The sequence below is a fragment of the Pipra filicauda genome, unplaced genomic scaffold (assembly GCF_003945595.2).
Source record: "Pipra filicauda isolate LSUMZ 115617 unplaced genomic scaffold, ASM394559v2 scaffold64_size3178608_pilon, whole genome shotgun sequence".
In the NCBI taxonomy this organism is placed as follows: Eukaryota; Metazoa; Chordata; class Aves; order Passeriformes; family Pipridae; genus Pipra; species Pipra filicauda.
The window spans coordinates 1,141,833-1,164,107 of NW_024104809.1; the positions used below are offsets into that span (position 1 = coordinate 1,141,833).

The 22,275-nt window shown below is 48.3% G+C and overlaps 1 protein-coding gene across 1 annotated transcript in view; it reads right to left on the bottom strand.

Annotated features, from left to right (window-relative positions):
• The window catches only part of BOC (BOC cell adhesion associated, oncogene regulated), a 96,238-nt gene that overhangs the window by 24,937 nt on the left and 49,026 nt on the right, over positions 1–22,275 (bottom strand). The window lies entirely within an intron of this gene.

The following is a 22,275-nucleotide window of genomic DNA, read 5'->3' on the forward strand; positions in this document are numbered from 1 at the left end:
AGTGGCTGCCCCAAGAGACACCTCAGATGTCAGGCTGAATTCAGCTTTAACCAAAGGCAATGGACTGAAGTCAAGAAGAGACTTCCCTCTACGGACATCGTAACACAGCTACAGGATTTTGAGCTCCCTCCAGTTGCAGCACTAAGGTGACCTGCAAGTCTCAAAGGCATTGCTCCTATGGCATATCTACAGAAGAGAAGCCCAAGACCAAAGCATCCACGGCAGCCAGTCCAAGCAGCAGTTATATTGCCTGCTCCCCTTGCAGATACACAATGAGCTCATTAGCTGCAATCACCATCCTCAAGAACACTTGGACTCTGAAGAACAGCATTTCCTACTTTTACGGCTGCTTGAGCCATCAACTGTTTGCATGTGCCCTTTCCACAACCATCTCATTAAAAAGAGGGGACAAGTCCCTTCCAGCATAACCTCCCAAATTAAACCTCCTAGCTCCTGAAGTAAGGACTGACCCAGACTCCTCCCAAGATGCTTGGCGAGTTGTTCAAGGCCAGGCTGATTACTCCTAGCAAGGAACTACAGCATTTGGGAAAGGTGAGCTACTCTCAAATGACTTTGCTTGGCCTCTGGTGACAGCAAAGGTGCAAGAGTGCAGTATGGGGCAACGTCCATAGCCAGCCATGCTGAGGTCCATGTTGTGATAGCAAGAATCCAGCTAGCTGGCTTGCAGGCATAGGAATGAATCCCTGCAAACTGGGCTGTCCCTCTGGCAGCCTCACAAGCTGTCCCCTTTCTCCCCACCATGCCCCAGAGCACTGCTTGGGGGAGAAATCATGGAGGACACATTCATATAAAGTTGAGAAGACAGAAGAAAAAGAAAAGTCTCCTCTGAGCTGGTGATTTCAAAAGGAAGCAACACTAAGTAAAGTGACCTGCCCCTAGAGCTTTGCAAATGCCACAAAGGGCATCTTTACGTGGCACTTTGCTGGCCAGTGTGAGCTCAGTTGGCTGGCTGGCCCAGGGGGCTCCATGCAAGGTAGCTCTTTCCTGGGAGTCACACGGTCATGGTTAGTGTGGCTATGAGGCCAAGATGACAAGCCCTGCTGAGAGGCAGGGTAAATTAGGTCAAGCTTGGCATGGCCTCATGTGGCTTCCAGGCATCTAGGAGCATGGACAGAGCTCAGACATTGGGCATATTCTGAAGGCACCTACAGATCAGGTAGGCTCACTCTTTACCTCCTGCAGACCACAGCCCCTATACATGGGAAAAACCTCTGTGGGCAATCTCCAGTGCCAAAGCAACAGGATAGGAACTTCCCTTCCGCACACTCATCCTTCTTGGTATTCACTTTCCTCACCTACGAAGAGAGTCTCGACAATTTCCCCCACCAATCAGCACACATTGTTGTACAAGATACTGTAGTGATTGACTTGGAGACCATCTGAGTTACTCAAGTTCATTTCTTCATGTAAGACAGCCACCACTCTTCATTATACTAGAACCATGTCAGCAAGTCACCCCTGACAATGGCTGTAAAAGTGCCCTAGGTCTGTCTGTACCAGAGCACGCACTGTTGACACCACTGCTGATGCACAAGTTAATGTCACACTATTTACACTCATCTGGAAAAGACTTTGAGCTAGTTTAGGTTTAAAAACACCTCATACTCTAATGTCTACTGCTGATAGAAAGCCTTACACCAACGTAGAAGAAACATTTTGGGGTAGAACTTAACCTCTTGTTCCTCAGTGCTGGAAGTCTACAGAGCAAAGCTGACTCATTCCCCCTATCTGGATGGGTTTGGCACCAGGATGGAAAAATGTTGGACGGAAAAAGAGTTGCTCCTTGGAGCCCATGCTGAGGGAGGGGGTAGGCAAAGATGTTCCCAACCAGACCTCCCTGCAGCTCTGCATCGCACGGAGCCTCTGGCCAGAAGGGCAAAGCCAAAGGAACAGAAATGTGCACTAGACCCTTCGTGAGCTGGGACCACCCAGGCACATCGATGCAACGACTAAACTGGCTGCTCCCAGGTCTGTAAAAAGATGAAGAGCAATAGGTGGGGAGAAAAAAGGGGAGCTCCAAAAATTTGGCCACGGCACTGGGCAGATTGAACAGTATTGAGCAGAGAGTGAGGAGAGAAGGTGTGTTGCAACAAGTGTATAGTACCTCCCCAAACCTCCAGGCAAGAGTAACGAGCTCTAAATAGGGACATGTGGCCATTTCTTTCACAGCTGAGTGAAGTACAAAAAGTAAATAGGCAGCATAAAAATAATGAGGAAAATGAATGAAAACATCAATTCCAAAAGAACTATTAGGATCCAGAGCCAGATTTTGAAATTCTCAGCTTCCACAATTGAAGCCAGATTTTCAAAAGCATTCAGTTCTTGACATACTGAGCTCTCCTGAATAGGCAACCAACTTATTTCGATGCCTAAATGGGAGCTGACCTCTTTTGAAAATGCTGCCCTTAAGCAGCCTGCAATAGTGCAAAGCATGACACTTTATTAATCAGGCAGCTTTCGATCTGCCTGGTGTCCCTGCAAGCGGCACCAGAGCAGGCTGCAGTGGGACAGGCGGCAGAGGTGGAGAGTGGAGGAGGCCCTGAGCACTCCAGCTGACTTCCCAGAGGCGGTGGTCCCGGGCAGAGGGCTGCACTGGGAGCTGCCAGGCTGCTGCATGACAGTGTCCTGCTCTGCTGTCTCCTCTCCCCAGGGCAGGTACCCTGAGAGGTGCCCCTCACAGGGGTAGCTGCTGACACTTCCGCAGCCACCGACACCACTGGCCTCAAGAACTCCTGCTTAATTGCCATCTAGGAAAAGAAAGAGTTAAAGTAATTTAAAGTGCTTCAAGGGGGAGGGAAAACAAAAAATATTTGTTTATTTATTTTAAATTCCTTCCTGCCAGGTTAAAATAACAATTTCCTGTCGGTGGAGCTCTAAGTCCCTTTCAGACAGACCAGTAAATCAAAGGAGGGGCCATTAGGAGAACAAAATTAACGAGAGCTTCATCAGCTCTGGAAGGGTGGTGGGGGCGTAAAATCTGTCGGCTCGGCTTCCCGCCACACACCTAAGCCCACCGAGGCCCCTGCGAGCAGCCCCAGCTTCGCCGCGGACATGGAGGGCACTGCAAAGGCAGCGCAGCAAGAAAGGAAAACCAGAGGTGAAGATATAAAAGGGAAGAAAGGTGCGCGCGTGTGCGGGGGCTGACAAAGCTCGAAAGGAAAAAGGGATCTGAATTAAGCACAGGCAGCAGGAGAGGTGTTTGCTGATTAGAAACTGAAGGTTTTACTGAGGAAATGCTGCTCACAGCCCCAAGCCCCCTCCTGCTTAACAAGGGCCAGCCAAGCAGCCCTTGTTACTGCCACACTGCCCGTGATTTACAAGCCTCCCAAATAGGAACCAGCCTCTACCCCGGCTCCGGGGCAGCATCCCCGCACCACATTCAGCTCAACCGGGGGAATGCAGAGGCAGACTGGGAGCTGGGGAAAACTCACTGATGCACAGGAGGGTGGTTTGGGGTCGTGTCAGGCGGCCGGACCTTGAGCAGCTCTTCGTGCAAGGGATGAACGGCAGGAAGGGGAAGGGGCTGCTTTGCACTAAAGGAAAGGCTGCAGCAACTTCGGTCCCGTTACCAGCTGGGGACACCCTGGGTGACTCTGGAGAATTCACTGCAGCTGGTCTCTGTTTCCAACAGGTCAAGTAGGGACAATGATACTCCCAATTCTCTGTTTTATACATCAAGACTTGAGCTCTTCAGAAAAAGCAATGTCTTACACAGTACTGTCTGCCAACTTTACTTGTAACCATTAGTTTTTAATACAAGACAGGATTTTTTTTTCCATAGAGTATAAACCAGTGAAAAAGAAAAGAGCCACAGTACCCTTTTGTTCTACAAATTAGGGAATCTGAGGGCTAGAAGAGAAAGCCAACCTGGCCCAGGGTTATACAGTAAAGCAGAGGCAAGGCTAGAAATCAGATTCACAGAATATTCTGAGTTGTAAGGGACCCACAAGGATAATCAAGTCCAGCTTTTAATGAATGGCCCACATGGGGATCAAACCTGCAACCTTGGTGTTATTGGCACCATGCTCTAAATCAAAAGCTCTCTGACTGGTACCTCCATCCCATCAGGCAAGTTACTCTTGGATCCCAAATCTTTTGCATCCCATCTCAAAAATGACAGTATAGAACTGTATAATCCTCTAGTTTAAGAAAATATGGTCCGGGTGACATAGCTGAGCAGGTCATCTGCAAAGTTCCTGCATGATTCCTGGGCATGGACAGCAATCTGGGCACCCCGACTGCTTTTCCCAAAACCATCAAACAGTAGCATCCCGCAGGACAAAATTAACTTCTACCCACCCCCTATTCCCATTTCAAAGTATTCATTTCACATTGTTAAGTTATACTCATTCTCTCTGAAAGGGTTTGGAAAAGGACAGGTTGGCAGCAGGAGAGACGCTCCTGCTTCAATGTAACAGCATGGGCACCTGACGGGAATGAGGGTGCAGATGCAATAGGGAGAGGCAGGATTCCCAATAGGAAGAGGTTGGTATCAGGAGTGGGCAGAGAGGTAGAATCCAATGTTACACCACCACATTTGAAGTCAAGGAGGTAGCACAGTGTATGTGCAAACAGGGATAAAAGCTTGCCTATTTTTTCCCTCTAGCACTGAGAGTGTATTAGCTCTTTTAACATAGCCCTTGACTAACTGTATGAGGAGTTCCCTTCCTCTCTCTTTTAAAGTGATTAGGCAAAAAAAGATTCTCTTACTGGCTGCTTGTGAGCTCAGAGTCTATCAAGAAGCAACAACAGAGAAAGCCTGGGACAAATTCATGCTTACAGTCAGGTGAAGGAAAATATCCGGAGTAAAACCCGGCGTGGCACAACCACCATGCAAATCAGGGAGTTTGCCTGTGAACTGCAAATCCCACTTGAGCACTGAGTGACCCTAAAGCAGAGCTACAGTTTTAATTCAAGCAAGTCCTGAGGAATTCAGCAGCTATAGACATCTCTCTAAAAAATAAACAAAACTTTCAGGTGGAACAACTCTTTTTCTTTGAACAGAACTGCTCATGCAAACCAAACCAGCAACAAACCAAATTAAACCAAACATGCAACAATCTTTGTGATTTTTTTGTCTTCCTGAAGATAAAGCTACTTTTCTGAACAGTTCCTTTCTGCAACAGCCTGCAGTGTCACCAGGGAGAGGACTGGGCATGCTGGCTTCAAATTAGCAACAGGATGCAAAGCCTTCTCGTTGCCTGAGTTTTGCTCGTATCCCTTGAAGATCCAATGCCTGCAGTTTCTGGCACCTCTCCATCCGATGGTTCCTCTGAACTGAGTGCCACTTTCCAGCTGGCATTGATCAGGCTGACTTCACTGAGCCCCACTGAACCCCTTCACACTGGCATTTTGTCAGCCAACAAGTGTGAGGCTGCTTGAAGGACGAAATACCACCCTCATATGGGCTACAGGCTCCCCAGTGTCATCACGGTGGTGGCACCGCAACGAATGGGGTTTGCCTTGGGCGCTGCCTGCAGCATGGTGGTCCCAGGCTGACCCACCAGCCTGGGACAGCCCTCATACAGGCAGGCCAGGGATGGCCCTGCCCCGCAGGATATGCCTCCCTTTTTCCACAGCTACCAGGAGAGTAGCCCTCTGCTAAAACTGAGTATGCATGCTGGCTTTTGCTGCCCCTTGGCGTGCCCTGAAAACAGCTCCAGTTCTTGAAAAGACAGGGCTAAAGCATAAGAAAGAAAGAAAACCCACGTCCTTTCTTCAATATCATGCTCCCCCATGCCCTAGACACTTAATTTCCCTCCTTCTCCCCCCCAGCTTCCCCCTCCATTCTGAGTAAATTCAATTTGACAACCCTGCTAATTGGATAAACGCTGCTCCCTACGCTCCTTTAAGGCTGCCCGCTTTTCTCTCCTTGTTTTTGGAGGGCGATTGTGGCTGTTCTTTAACATGAATTCCATCTGCTTTATTTCTCCTCTGCCCATTCAAGACCCCTCCTGAATATGTATGAGGGGCTGCGCCCCCCCCACTCCCTTTCTCCTCCATCCCACCTCCCTCCCTCATCACCCCCCCATCCTTCTCCCTGCCCTCTCCCATTGCCCGGGACAATAACCCCCCAAATGCCCCCTTCTCCCACCCCAGCCCTTTTTGCTTTAGATAAACACAGGCAGTGTCAAGTGTGAGGAGGGGGGGGGAAGGATGGGGTTCAACTGCCAGTCAAGCCTCAGGCCCTCAATGAAGCCCGGAGGCCTACCCTAATCTGCTGCATGCTTGCCATATGGGAGCTGTGTTGCCCTGGGAAACACTAACAGGCAGAACGGAGCTTAATAGAGTCCATATTCATTGTAATGCAGTGAAATGGCTCGAGGGACTATTGCCCCTTGGGTCTGTTTTCATTCTTCTGTTCCCCCTCTTTCTTTTCTCTCTCTCTCTCTTTTTTTTTTTTAATAAATTTTTTTCCTCCCCTCCTTCTCCCCCTCCCTTTTGTTTTTTTTTTTCCTTTTTTTTTTTCTTTCTTCCTTTCAAAACGACCAAGTCCCTGGAGAGCTCTAATCTGGAGAGGCTGGGGGCTCCCCAAAGGGCTGGCCAGCCGATGGGGCAGGAGCGGGAAGGGGGAAGGGAGAGGGTGGAGGTGGTTAGGGAGGCGAAGGAGAAGTGGAGGGCAAGAGGAAAGTAGTAACTAATAAGCATGCAGCCGGCCAGCTGTCAAGATGCTGACAATACTGCTTCGGGTGCAAAGAGCCCGGCAGCCAGCACTGGCACAGAGGCTGGCGCAGGGTCCTCCCGGGAAGCGCTTGCCTCTCCTAAGAGCCTCCATCCTTGTCTGCCGAACACGGCACAAGCAAAAAAAAAAAAAAAGAAAAAAAAAAAGAGAAGGGCGCAGATGGAGCGTGCTGCACAGCCTCTTCAGAAACAAAGTGCACCTAGGAAACAGATGTTGTTGCTGCAACAAGCTCAGAACTGCTGGCTGCTCTCCGTCTCCTTCTCCCAAGCACGCGAGGGGAGAAAGCGGCCCCGCAGCAGTTGCCGGGGCTGCCCCCGTGGCTGGGACAGGATGCCTCTCTGGTCAAAACCTTTCAGTCCAACTTCACTCCCAACCTGGGAGAGCTGCCATAGTTTTAGACCAACTTTTTCTCTGCACTCCCCATCCTTCTCACCCTTGATCCACCTGTAGGCTCTCCAGCCTCCCAGCTAAGGTCCTGATTTAAAGAGCTACGGAATCCCAAAGAGGGTGTACATCTGCAGCACTTACCAAGGGGTGCAGGCTGTGTATTCAGGGCCTTGGTCATCAAACGTCATAGAATTAGCAGAATCACTGGTATCAAGGTCCTGCGAGACCCTGACCCCACAGGGGTGCAGCTCAACCTACTCTCCTGCCAAGGTTGGTGTCAGACAAAAAGGGTCAGGATCCCCTTGAAAACCACATCAATGTAGTCACATACTTGTGGCAAATTACCTACTCTGCAGTGTTTTCAGTTTGCCCACACCTGCTACAAACTCAGCTCACAGTGCAGCAACAAAGTCTCACTTATCTTAGGCTTTGCAATGGGACAATGTTGGATCTTCACAGTGAGAAACACTTTGAGGAGACAGCAGGAAAGGAGTTCCCACTGACACAAGTGTGATGTGAAAACAGGCCTTCAGTCTTAGAAGCAAGGCATTTACTGTACAGTATTACTTGCCTGAAGCATCCTATCTCTTGCCATATGAAAACAATACCCATTTTATCATTCCCATCACAAGCAAAGCCAGAGATCAGTGTCAATTCAGCCAGAGCTGCAGGCAGATGCTGTACTAAACACAGAGTAAAAACCATTCCATGTCCTGCAGACTTCACACCACTGGGTAAGAAGGGTCACTTTAGGATGCTTGATACAAGCAGTAACAAAATTTATCTATATACAACCTTTCCCTGTTTGGGCCGAGAGGCAAAGCACCTAACAAAGAGCTAGGAATGAGGAAGAGTGTGCACCTGGACAAGGAAAGCCCAAGGGATGGCTCTGCTGGGGCCTGATGCTGTGGGACACGCAGGATGGGTGGAGTGCACGAGGCCACGCAGCTGGCTCTGGTCTGGGCTCCACTATGCCAAATCCCACATCAACAGGAGCTGGGCGTCAGGTTGTTCCCCTCCCTGTCAACAACTGCAGTGGAGGAGAGCGCTCGAAGGGACAGGCAGTTCCCATCAGGAGCTGTCATCGAACAGGCACAGATGTGTCTGTGGCTAGTTTACATTACTCAGGGCACTGCTTTTGTTTTTCCTTTCTCGTCCTTTTCAAACAAAAAAACCCCAAACCTTGAAGTCTGATGTTGAGGCTCTAATTGCCTCCTGGGTCAGGGAGAGGTCAGAGAGAAGGCAGCCCCAGCAGATGCAGGGAAAGTGATGCTGGGCAAAAGCCCTCCAAGATACTAAAGGTAAATGGGGAATAAAGGTGGCAGAAAGGAAAAGGCAGGAAAATTAAATTGAGATGAGAGGGTCAAGAAAGACGAAGAAATGGGGGAGCTGGGATTTTCGCCAATTTCCTTATATTGCATTTGTCCCCATTGCTTCAGAGCTTGGTCAGGTAAGGAGCAGCCAACGCCACAGCTCACCTGCCACCTGTGCATCCAGGCTCAAGTCCTTGCCTTGCCTTCCTCCAAGCATGGGCTGTCACCTGGGACTATCACCTCTCAAGCAAATCTCTCTCCCAGCTGCCACTCTTCCACTTTGCTTAAACATGGCTTACTTACAATAGCAGGAAAACCACTCTTGCTCTCACCAGAAACTCCATGCTGCTCTAAGACAAAAGCTTAATTGACAGGTGCACTTCCACAGTGTGCTCTGGTCCCAGGGAAACAGCATTTTTCCATTGGGAAAGCAGGATGCTCTCCTCCAAAGGTGTTTTTGCTCAGCTCTACTCTGTCACTTCCCCCAGCAGCTTTTGGGGAGCACACACACCCAGACTCACTCCCCAACCACCAACATGTTGACCAGAACAACCATTTTGCCACTGATGTGGCAGCAACACTATAAACCCCAAATCCTAGGCTACCTAAAATTATCCTACAGGTAGCTGGATCAATGGTCAGGAACGAGAAGGAGGACCACAAATCATGGCAAAGGTGCGACATGGTGCTGCCCTGAAAAGGCCCATCTCTGTTTTATTGTTTCTGTCACATGACGGGGTCAAGCTTGCAACAGGACAGACAATAAATATCACAGCACCCATTCATGCTGGTAACCACCAGTTCAAACACTTCCCTCTCTGTATAACATAAACCAAAGCACAGAGGAGTGGTATACCAGACACACCAGTCAGCATCTGCATGAAGCACAGCAGGAGTGCTCAGGGAGAAAGGAGCATTTCAGTGTGTCTGTCAGCTATGGCCACCTCCAAACTGAGACTTGGAAGCTCTTGTTCACAGAGTAGGCCACAAGACAGACAGCAGCTATGGATGCTTTTTGAGAGCAGCCCATGTCTTCATATCCTTAAGCATAAGCCTACCTTTAAGTACCAAATTAAAAAAAAAAATCAAAATAATCTTTGTCTAGAACAATAGAAAAATCTTGTCCAACTAGAAACAAAATAGAATGAAACAAATACAGCAACAATCTCTCCCCTACAAACCAGAAAAGTCCACAGAAACTGCCAGTGACACTGTTAAGCCTTCCTTGGAGGAAGCCACCATGGGGAAATTTTCCTGTTGGAGCAGAGCAAAGACTTGGATAGCTTTCCCAGCTTTTGAACTTACTTCCAGCATGTATTTGAAGAGCAGGGGTGATTACAACAGCTGTAGTAAAACACTGACCAAGTTCATCTTAAATACAAGCCAGTGGCACAGCAGAAATACCTGCTAAAACAATGCATCCTCTGGATCATAACAGAGGACTTGATTCTGCTGCCACCAAAATCAGCCTGATCTTTGCCATGACTTCAATGGGAGCAGGCCCAGAAACCGCATTAACAAGTGCAAGGCTAGTTTAACACCGTTGACATCAAAATCCAGAAGAGCACACAAAAGAGACAGGACAAAGTACTTGCCAGTAACGTCAATACAAAGTTTAATCCCCAGATGGCTGGCTTTAGAGACATCCCCATCACCACCATAAAGAGAAACTGCCTTCTAGTTTGCACTCCTTTCAGCAATGACTTGTTGCTGGGATGCAAAAGAGCACAAGCCCATTTTTCTCGTCCTTTGAAGATGGTGTTTAAAAATTGGGGTTGTTTTTCTTTTATAAATTTGGGAATAAATGGGAATTTTTACTCTCCGTAGCTGTCACTTAACTGCTTTTCACTAACAATAATAATTTTGTTTATGGGAGCGGGTCAAAAGCCTCTAGAACTCTCAGATGGGACAAATTTCCCCTGGAAGACATGTCACTACTCAAAAAAACATAGGAGGAAGCTCAAGGCTAGCAAAACAAAGGGACAGAAATGACTGCCCACAGAAAATGCTCTGTCTGGTGCCAAACACCCAGGTGGGGTGTGGGGACTCGGCACTGAGTGCCAGAACCTAGATGGGCTGAGCCACAGCCCTCATTTGAGCCATGACCAGCAGATGCCACGCTGCTCCAAAACCACCCAGGGCCCTCCCAGAGGTGAAAAATGATGGGGGAGGCACTCACCATGAGGTCTTGGGATGGGTGACAGATTTCCCCCGTCCCAGAGATGAACAGGAGAGGGTAGCATCGTTTGGGCTTTTTTAAAGATTCTGTCTGCATGTGATTTGCCTCATTTATCACCCCAACAATAAATATACCTCTCCAAAAATAATGGTCCTGTTGAGGACTGCGAGCCAAACATGGCAGGAGATGGAGCAAGACCTCACGTTGCGCTGTACAGACAGATGGGCAGGGCCAGCATACAGTTTCTGCCTGTCAACAAGATGATGTTCCATAACAAAAAAGTGGCAAAACACTGATGCCTCAGGGCCTGGGAAGGGAGACTCACCTGCCCACGCCTCAGCCAGCCATTAGGACACACTGGCAAGTGCCATGGCCAGTGCTGGCCAAGCAGCAGCGCCCGTGACAACTGGGCACGGCACAGACTTGCCGCTGGCTCCCCACTTTTCACCCTTGCCCATCCACACTCGTACCTATGCTAAAAGCAGGAGCACAGAGCCGAAGGCATCTCCCCGGGCCTTTCCCACAACAGGCATCAGCAGCAATTCCAGCTGTAAAGTTTGCTTTCCTTGACGCACAGTTTACTTTCTCCATTCCCCCGCATCCCACCCCTGCCACTTACCCCTCACTCCAAAAAGGCTCTCTCAAACAGGCTTAAGCTTTAAACAAATAAGGGCTTGGCAAGCAGCAGCCTGCTCCTGTTTCCCTCCCTACCACCCCTGCTCTCCCCCCTGCTGCCTCCACCTCTGAGCCGTGGCGCAAGCGGAGCTGGCGAGCGCCGCGCAGGCATAGAAAACAAACACGTGGAGCAGAGCCAGCTGTGAAGTCGGATTTGGCATACGCTGTTTGCAAAAGGAATAAAAGCACATGGGAGAAGGGGGAAGGGGAGAAAGGGGGGTAGAGTGGGGACTGGGGGTGCCCTGGCCTCAACGGGAGAGCGTGGCTCTGTTACAAAGCCCTGGCACATGCCTGAAGGAAGGTCTGTACATATGGGTGCTGATCTTGTGCCCTGCGTGGATGTGGAGCGGAGAGACAGCCCTACAGCCACATTATCCCAGCTATTTGGCATCACACTTCCCCACCCCCTTTCCTAGCGAGATGGACTGTTTTTGCATGCGCTTGTCCTCCCTCTCAGGTAAAATTACTGTGTTCTGATGCAACATGTGAAAAATAAACACACTTCTACCCCCTGGGGCATGCAATTCTCCCCCTTTCTTTCTTAGGGTTTCTTATTTCCAATGCACACTATGCTCCAGGGCCCCACAGCACAGGAAACCCCGACCCAAGTGCCCCATCACCTCGGCTGAGATTACAGATGTTGACGGCACACATTTACACTAATCCCCCTCCCAACTGTCCCTTTCTGGAAGGGTTTCAGGCAAAATATCCCTCCTCTCAAACCCAAGTTCCCAGGAGATGTCAGCTCAGGTATTATTTATTATTCTACCCTCACCAGTCTGGTCCAGCCAAGGGAATGGCACTTGCAGGCTTTAGGAATGATCACCTATGGCCTTACATCAACACTGGATCCATGCAGTTTTCCTCACTCTCCCACCTCTCCCAGTCATCTCCATACGAAAAGAAACAGAAGCCTATGCACTCTGCCTGGTTTGGGGTAGAATCCAGCGATTTGACGTGGTTTACTTGTGGTTTCCACCCAAAACCATAAACCAGCCCAGGTTTGCCTGGCAGGTCCTCAGCTGTGTTTGGAGGCTGTAAGAAAAGCAGCAGTGTCCTACCTGGTCTTGGATCTAATCCAAAACAGGCCAGCAGCTGGACAGATTAACAGCCCAGCCTGACCACCCAGCCACCTGCAGACATGTTTTCACCAGTCTCGTTACCACCCCCGAAACACAGTAAGATCTTTACCCTCTCCGGGCCAGCAGTTAACACTTGTCCTTCAGCATTGCTCCAAACCACCAAACTGACAACAAGAGACAATATTTGGATAGTGCTCTTCCTGAGAACAACGTTATGGACCCTGATCACAGCCAAGGAAGGTAACTTACTTGGAGAAATCTTGCAATTGCCTTTTTGTTCTTGGGTGGAATTTACTGAGGTGCCAAAAAAAGCCACGGATTGCTGCAAATAAAGCATTGCTCAACCAACCATCCCACTCTGATCTCTTTCCCTTTTGGAGGCAAATTAGGTACTGCAAGACATAGAGGGACAGAAACTCATGGTCTTGGAGGTTATGATGTCACATTTCTGGATTTGCTTCCTCTACTGGACAAAACATACCCCTACCTTGTGCCTCAGCTTTCCAGGTTGCAAAAACAGGAATAATAAAGCCCAGCTGGTGCAAGCAGTAACCAGATGAACATGAGTCAGACAATTTCAGATTCTCAGATGAAAGGTGTTAGACAGGTATGTAGTGTTATTATCTGTACTGCTTCCTGGTAGCCCCAGGATTTTTGGATTAGTAAAATACAGATGTCAGCATCCTGAGGATACTGCCTCAGTAACTGAACCAAGCAGGGAGGGGCAGGCTGATTGCAACAAGGGGGAAAATATGAATATGCACCATACACAAAATATTTTGGTTAATGGAGACAGCAATCAAGATATTATTGACAACAGAGAACTGGATAATTCAATGGTGTTTGTCAGACTAAACTTTCTGTAATCACAGACTGCAGGGAAAGTGTTTGTCAAGCAAACATTCAAATATGCAGCTGCCAAGAACTAAGTAAACAGAGAAGGAAAAGCAGCAGAGCCAATGTGGCACCATTTGCAAATACCCCATGATCAGCAGTCACAGGCCTACTGAGCCCATCAGCAGGCACTAGTGAAGCCAAAGGGCTGAGCTGCTGCAGGAGGACCCACCACCAGGCTGGACAAACAAGGAGCAATTCATGCCTTCAAAATAAACAGGAATTGCAGACCTGGGCAGGTATGGGTACAGTAGTCTGTGTGGGTTCTGTGGACACTTTCCTGTACCACACACAAGCAACCACCTGGACAAATGAAATGAAGCCAAACACTAGGCTGAAGAGAGTCCTCCAAGACAACGAGAGATACCCAACAGCTATTGGTATCATGCATTTTAGTCCCACTTTACCTAGAAACCTGTGGTGGTAGCTACTGTGCTTATGAGGAGCCGGAGACCAGGGCCACACACACCACAGATCTGAGGGCAAGCCAGTTGATCCCAGCTTGGGGGCACTGAGCAAGTGAAGGGAAACACTGGTCTTCTGCTTCCCACCCAAGTGCCTGTCCATCGGTCAGTGCTTCCTACCCGTGGTTCACAAGGCTGCTGAAAAGCGCACCTGGATGACTTACAGGGTCCAAGAAAAGGGATGAAAAATATGCAAGTTCAGACATGCTGTGCAGTAAGTTGCACACATGAAATTTCCAACCAGGTCGGCTGACTTCCATGGGAAAGCATTCAAGATTGCACATCAAAACCAAAGCTGAAACCCATGACAGGCAAACCTGCACGCGCATCTTTTATCCACATGCCCTTATTCTTCCCCCCTGCATCCCAACAGGTGACACCAGAATGCCGTTATATTAATTTCCTACAGATCAGACCTCTCTTGGCTGTCTAGAAAGAAGTGTGCAAGACACAAGGCATGTTTCAAGGCCAGCACTGGATGCACCACTGCTCTGTTAGTCACTGGCCATGGATGCACCCACAGTGGTGCTGCTATAACCACCCCTTGGCATATTTGCAGCCTGCTGCAATCTGCACAAGTGATCAAAACTTCACATGTTGCAGACAAAGCTGCTGGAAAGAGGAAGTTTGTGGCCTGCAGCCCAAAGTTCCTGACACCTTCTTTGTAGCTGAAGATTGTGTTTATGTCCAGGAGGCTCATGTGGGGATTAGGGAAGTTGTTATCCCCCTAGCCAGAGAAAAAGGACTGTGAGAGATCAAAGGGCCAGAGAGAGATTGCTGGTCCCCACGAAGAAGAGGCTTGCAGGTTTGGTTCTGGTGAACAGTGACTCTGTCTGAGTCTACACAAAGGCATTTTATGCATACAGCACTGGTCCGCTCCAGTTCTGAGGGAAGAGGGTAGTCTTTCCCAGGAGAATCCCATCCAGACTGAAGAGGCTGGACCTCCATACCAAGAAACAGTCCAGTACCATAGACAAAAACCCTTGAGTTTTTTTAATCAGGAGATAAATGAACCCCTCTGGGGTCCTGACGTGAGTGCTCCAAGTATTTATAACCTGGAAGAGATCTTAATGAAGCAACGAAGTTGCCTTAACTTTTCTTTCTTTGCTCCCTTTCTGTATCCTCATCCTTCGTTTGCTACTGTACAACAGCCCTGGGGCAATTAAATCAGCAGCCTACACACCATGCAGTATTTATGGCCCAAGGAAGACACGAATATAGCAACAGTACATGCCTATGGAGGTTTTCCACCCCTCATACCCTCCAAACTCACAATTTTCTCACACGAGACACTGGCTCAAACCAGAGAGGAGGAACAGTGCTGTGATCTCCCAGTGGTCCCCAGCACAACCATGAGCTACCCGGGGCTGGGGCTTGCTGCTGCCCCAGTCCCAGCAGCACAGGGTCAAAGGACAAGGTGTTTTCTCAGCATCATGAGACAAAAGTTCCCTACCCCACAATGGGAACAGCTGAGACAGCATTCAGCAACATCCCAACTCCCACCAGGTGCTTCTGGCAGGACAGGAGACAGCACAGCAGTCCTGACCCCCTGTAAAGAACATGCTGATCTTTCTTTTTCAACAGCAACTGCACCAGTGTTGGACCCTAACTCATAAACAAGAGCAGATTGTTCATACTCTCATTAGGGTTTCCAATAAAAACTTTGGACTGTTGCTGGCGTTTAGTCACAACAGTAGACTGGCGCCAGAGTCTGGCATTTCCCTGCATGGCAGAAGCGGGTCGACAAAGGGTTAAACCTGGTATAACCTCAAAAATTGGCCTTTGCTTTCTGCAGCAAGAACATCTTTGGCAGGGTCCCCATCTGGGAAATGACATCCGTCCCCCCTCGCTTCCCCCTCTTCTCCTCCTGAACTCAGAACAAAGCACTGCACTGCCCAACATGCTCCTCCACTGTTTTCATCTTGGTCCAAACGCTTCTTGTGTTTCAACTTCTGCCAAAAAATTGCATGAAAAAATATAAAAAAGGCATGTGTGGGGCAGGGGGAGAGGAAGCAGAGAGAGTAGAGGGAAGTCATTAAAACTGAAACTTGATTAGCTACCAGTGGTAGAAAAAGGAAAGAGAGGAGAGGAGATTTTTCTGTTGTGATATGCATCTTGAAGCTGAAACCTGTAGGCCCAGAGGAGACAGGACTTCTCCACACAATCCTCCACCAGTGACCAAAACTAACTTGCTTTACCTTTCCCATCCACCATGTGCCACCCCATCATCATCAGAAGAGGCATCTTCTTCCTCAAAACAATTTCTGCCAATCACCACATGCATTTTGCACCACTCTCACAGCTGTAGCTCTCACAGAGTTCCCCCACCTTGCACTGAGCCCTGTTGGCAAGGGGCTAGAGGACACAGTACAGCTGGCCTGCCCTTCCTGGCCTTTCTGCCTTCAATATCAAACACAAAGGCTTAGCCATTGCAAAGCCATAGGGAATCCTAGAGGAAATGAGCCTGGAGAAGATGGCTTGTGCATGCTTTGTGGATAAGCTGGATGGGCCAAATGAAGAGTCCCAGACTGGCTTTGTCTCCCAAAGAGACATCCTCCAGACAAAAAAAAAAAAAAAATTAAAAAATCACATTGGCCAAAGAAGCATTTAAAAGCCAAACAAAAAAACCCAGTCCGGTTTGTAGTCTGTAATAGCTGAACCCAGGGACACGCAGAGCATGTTTTTTGTTCCCTCAGTACAAAAGCCCTTGGTTTCCCCTCCTCCTCATTCCAGCATTTCCCCATCAGGGGTGTCAGAGACAGTTCAAGGCCTCCCAGCAGTTCAGACAAAACTGGGTCTTGCTGCCCTGAGGACAAGTGGCTGGGGTCTATAAGAACTGGGGAGATTTGGAGACTGGAAGAGCTGGGCAGGCTAAACCTGCTGCCCCTGGAGGATGGCCAAATGGTCACCCCTCCAGCACCCCTATGACCTGCCACAGGCCAGTGCTTCCCTCTGGGGTTTGGCTTCCCAAGGTGTGACTTTGGCTCGCAGGCTGCAGGGTTAGGCCACTTTGATTCCCCAGGGCTTGCTTGTGCTACAGCTGGTGCTCTGCAGCAGGTCAAAGAGAGGGAGAGATTAACTCCTTTTTTTAAGTATCTCATTACTGTTACATTTTTAAACACAGCTGGTTGAAAATTTTTCAGCAAAGCCATAAATAAATAAATACTTTGAGGAAATTTCCTGAGATTTGAAAACTTTACCGACTGGTCTAGCCTTTATCAGATTATATTCTCTTGCCAATTGGCACAAGCTCCACTTGCTTCTGCTTTCTCTCCTGTAGGGACCAAATCCACTGAATCATCAATAAAATGTCAAGATTTCACTGGCTCTACAGTTTGATATTTCAACAAACACCCTCCTGACCAGCACAGCAATCATATATTCATTTTTGTCCCACCTCGTGACCTTTCATTTTCTTTGTAATTGGAGGTATCACATCCCAAGACCCAAAAATCCAGACATTAAAAATGTATCCCCTAGCCCTGTCTGCAAAACACTTCCTTTCCTGCTCTTCAGGACAGAGATGACTGAACACAACCAACTGAGACTGACTGGTTTCCTCTTTCACAGATGGTTCTGTGTCTCTTCAGCTAAGATGCATCCATCCTAGTCAACTTGGTTTAGGAAGCAATCAGTTTCTACAGCTGTGGACAACAGTCAAAATCACCATCTGTCATGACATCCTACATAAAATAAATAAGAAGGACAACACCACCCACTACCTCCTATTAGCAGATTGTTAAGGAAAGCAAACAATCACCCACTTCTGAAGAAGCCTTAATACGGGAGGAGCATTTCTCTCTCTTCTAGTCCGTCCCTGCCTGCCTGTGGCAGACAAAGCCTGTTTAGTAGCATCTGTACAAGACTCTGCTATTACATAAATAGCAAATAAAGTCCTGGGTTTAGCTGAAAAAAGGTGCACCGAGCATGAGGCTCTGCATATGGAGCAATGGAAATACCTGCCCAGGAAAGGCTGCCTCTCGACAATACTTCTCATTTTACCAGGATGATTCCCATTTAAACCCTCGTCAACCTTGAAAGAGATGGCTTGGAGTTCCCAGCCTCCTTACCCAAATTCTAACCCACTCCTTGTAGCCCAAAAAAGGAAACAAATTCATGAGCAAATCACTTCCAGTACTTTTTTTCCAGGCTATTGTTATGTGACTGCATTTGGAAGTAAGGAAGAAAAAACAACTACATGACTGTGGTCAAAGTCTGGCCTAGAATTTGGGAAGGAAAGAAAAGAAACCTTAAACCCCAAACCCAAACCTTTTTTTATATGTTTAGTCATTTTTGGAGAAAACTGTAAGCAGTAAAGAGACCAAGAATAAACAGTGACACCAGCTCCTAGGCTTTGGGGGGGTGACAATAGGAGATTCTAATCTGTTCTCCATCTCTCAAACTATTCTGTTCAGCCCAAGATATTTTTAAAAGCCTAAATCTAAGAGACTAATAGTCTAATCCAAGAAGTCTACCTCTCCTGTTGCAAAGGACTAAGACGTTTTTATGTTGAGAATTGCTTTATCAATATAGAAAGCCTTTTTAATGCAAAAATCACCTTTGCTTGAGAGGTGTTAGTATGCATTTCACAGGAAAGATCAGATCACACTCTCCGAAGACTCAACCAGTAGTGGTCTGGGAGAACATGACAAACCCCTAATATTTGCTTGTCTACCAGGAAAAAAGAATCTAAAACTACATCTGGATCTTCCAAAGATCCTGACATTACTGTAGAGTAAAGGAACATAGGGATTGTCTCATTTTACAGAGAGTCCTTTAAGACCTCAGTATTAGGTGCTTTAGGAAAGCCATCCTCTGCCCCAAGGACATTTATCTCTAACTGCTTACAGGGACTGTCAAACCGCTTTCTTTGAGAAGGGAAGTCTGTGACTGTCCCATAGCACTACATACCCCTAGAAAAGACTTTAACTGTTCAGTGTAAAGTTATCTGTAGACCGGCTCAGGCAGTACCTACCTTCCACAGTTAAATGTTACATTAAATACTGTCACTTATCACAGATATTAGAAGTGGAAAGGAACAAGGTCTTCCCCCCTCCCTTTAGCAACTGGGAAAGCTCAGCTATCTAAGAGAAACGCAATTTTAGAATGACCATTAGGGAAATGATTGACCATTTCTTAATTTGGGAAATACCATAAACTCTTTTAGGAAAAAAACCACTCAGTTGTAAGAAAATGCTGCTCCATGATTTTAGATTCAGTTGTGCAGCCGGCACACTCTGCCCCGGGATGGGTAAAACAAGCTGTTTTCATATAGTCACATCCACAATATGCTGCAGGATTTAACAGTCCCTCATGAAAGAGATAAGCTATATAAACATAAAATGTTACAATGGGACAAAAAGCAGCTTCAAGAATTCCCTCTGCAAGCCCAACAGGGAAACAATGACAATTTCTCTCTGCGTTTCTGGCCAACTGAAGTTTTTCTGTTTCTCTGCTTTGCTCTTCTGATAACAAACATCTGTTGGGAGCGTCCTTTCCCCTGCAAGAGCGGAATGCAACCATCACAGCCTTCAGGGCTTTGTACTCCAGCAGAGTCTCTGGAGACCCTTCTCTGTAGAAGCTACAGATAAACCTCTGCTGGTCTTACACATCAACTACAAAATTCTTATGTGGAAAACTACTCTTTTTTTTGCAGCCCACGAGTAGTTAAGGAGACCTTCAGCAAAAACACAATGAGCCTTTAGCAGAGGTGATCTCTTGAGGTCCCCCTGATACGCCTTTGGAAGGATCTTTATTTTAGGGTCTTTCTTCCCAACCCTTACCTACCACCAGCTTTTACTCATGTATTTCTTCTGCAGAAAGCTCTAGAAGCCCAAGTCGGCAGGTTCCCAGATAAAGCTGACCATCTGTGGCTCATTAACAGCTCACTGAGCCTTCCTGGCCCGGTGCCTACATGCCCCTTGCAGATGCTGGCACCTCAGTGCATGCCACGTCCACCAGCCTCACTGAGCTGCTTCTCTGACTGCCTGTGAGGAGACAGGTCAGCATAAAACCCTCCCAGCCTGCAAAACCCTGTGAGATCTCAAACGGTGGCGGAGACTGGAAAATGCTGCCTTTGAACCCTCAAACCCCAACCCACCAGCTGGGAGGAAAGAAGGGCAGGAGAGACACAGCTCTCGTTTCAAGGATGGTGTTTCTACAGAATAACCTCTGGGGAGGCAGCAACCCTGCCTGCATCTGCAGGCAGCCACTCTGCCCAGGCAAGGGCTCTCCAGACCCGCTCCGACATGCCAGCGCTCGGCACTCGCCTCGGGTTGGCGAGGGCTGGGAGCATCTCTCCGGCAGTGGGATGGTGCCTGGGGAGGCACCTCTAGTTGTTCCTTATCAGCCTTCCCCAAAACAAGTAAGGGCAGGGGCATCCAGGATATGGCCCAACAAGCCTTTCTCAGCCCCAGCAACTGCTGCTGGCAGCACAGGGAGACCTCAGGCAGAGGAGGGGAAAATAAAGATGGAAAAGGGGGAGAGAAAGGAGGGTGCGAGGACCTGGCAGCAGCATCCACATCCTTTGGGAGGCAGCACATATGCAGGGAACAGGGGCACTCTAGAAGCCTTAGCTGCAATCCTGTTCTCTCCGGGGTCTGAGGCAAAACTGAAAGGGGGGTGTGTGCTGAGAGAGAGGAAGAGATTATTTGTTGAAAGCATGGGTGGCACAAACCCATTTTTTGACACCTTCTCTGTCCCACACTCTGTCTAGTTCAGCTGGACAGAAGTGAAGGCAACAGCCTCTTCGTAGTCTTTCATTCATAAGGAGTGACCTGGGATCAACAGAGAAAGAAAAAACCATAACCTTGCAGCTGTCTGACATCTCCCACCACTGTTCCAATCCCCAGCCACTGACTGAGCCTTGTAATGGCACAAATATCTCATCTAAGATCTCTTCTGTAATTCAATTATTTAGCTTGCAAAGGGCAGATCAAACCCACTCGCAAAATGGAGGAGTCCTGCTTCGGATGGGCTCCTGTCCCTGCAGAGTAGAGCATGGAGTCATCTCTTCACCCAGACACAAAGAGCCCTTGACAACACAGTGCCATTAAAAACAGTATGTTTCAAAGCATTCCTCTGAGCAAAAAGCCTCCAGCTGCAGTTCAGGCTGTTACTCAGACAGCAGCAGAACTCTCCTGAGGGCCATGAGCAGCCCCTCAGGAGAGTTCGCCCATAGCTTTCTGCAAACAAACAGGTACTGGAAGAGGATGCATACGCATCTCCACCTGCTCCCCCAAACAGTCCTCTAGGTCAGACAAGAAAGGAGTGGTGAAGGAACCTGCCCAGGTTTCACTGAAGCACTCCTACCCTTCTTGAGCGATAGATCCCAGTTAACCCATCATGCCAGGTTTTGCTCACGTCCTGCCATTGGTGTCTCCACAGCTGTTCCATCCTGGGCTAGCTGTGTCTGCAAGGGTCAGATTAGCAGTCAGGTACCCCTGTGTGTCCCCAGACACACCCTCAGTATGGCTGGCAGCTCTCTAGAAGAGCAGCTCTTGGTAACCCAGCTGTCCCCTCATCCCTGTTCCTTCCAGTGTAAGGTACATCTGTGCTGACCACGGAGATGTGAACATCTCCTCTTGCACCTGGGCACAGTGCAAGCCATGGACTTGGCCTCAGCAGCATCTGTTGGAGATCATCCTTGGCTTGTACACTGAAAGGCAATGCCTCCAGAGCAGGAGGAGCACAGCCCCAGAACCGCCGGCAAGAAGGCACACAATATTTATGTAATGATATCGTTTTACGTGAGATTGCACGCTGCAAGCAAAACACTTTCATTACACTGGCTCTCTGCTCTTCCAGCTATCTTTCAAAGCACAACGCCGCAACTGAAAACTAGCTGACAGGAGAGAATTAAAGACATAACTGGCTCCTTTCCTTCCCCTTTAGCCACACACTCTTGCTTTCCACCTGCCAGCCCCCAGCTCCACAAGACCAGCTGCCCACCCCAATGTAAGGCTTGTCACAGAGGCAAGATGTCACCAGCAACACCTGCAGTGCCACGTGCTCCATGTGGGAAATCACTCACTGGAGCACATGTAGCCATGTCACTCTCTACTGACTGATGTGAGCCGAGGGCTTAGGAAGATGAGGTTCTTCTATGGGTAACTCTCAGCTTCAAGGCAGACAACCTTCAGTCAAGCCCTAGTGATGCTCGACTTTGACCTCCCCTTCTGACAAGCCAGGTAAAGTGGAGGAAGGAGCACGAGACTAAATATCAGCCAACATGGGGTCTGTACTAAGCTCCAGTCCTGACCTTCTGAGTCACTCCAAGGCACAAGTGTAATTTTCATGCTCTGTTTTTATCTTTTCCGCAAAGAGCCTTGCCGTTTTGAATGGGGATGTAGGAACCGTCTCCCACTACAAGTTAACATAGTATCCATCACAGCTGGGTTCCAGCCTTGGTTAAAACTTGTAGACACAACCGTAATACAAATAGTAATTTAGGTTTTGGAATATGGTGATGGCAGAAGATGGCATAGCAGGCCTTTCTCAGGCTTTCATCCAGAGAATCGAGAAACCTCTACTTATCTTCAATGCTGAAGCTATGTAAAAACTAGGTTTTGCTCACATT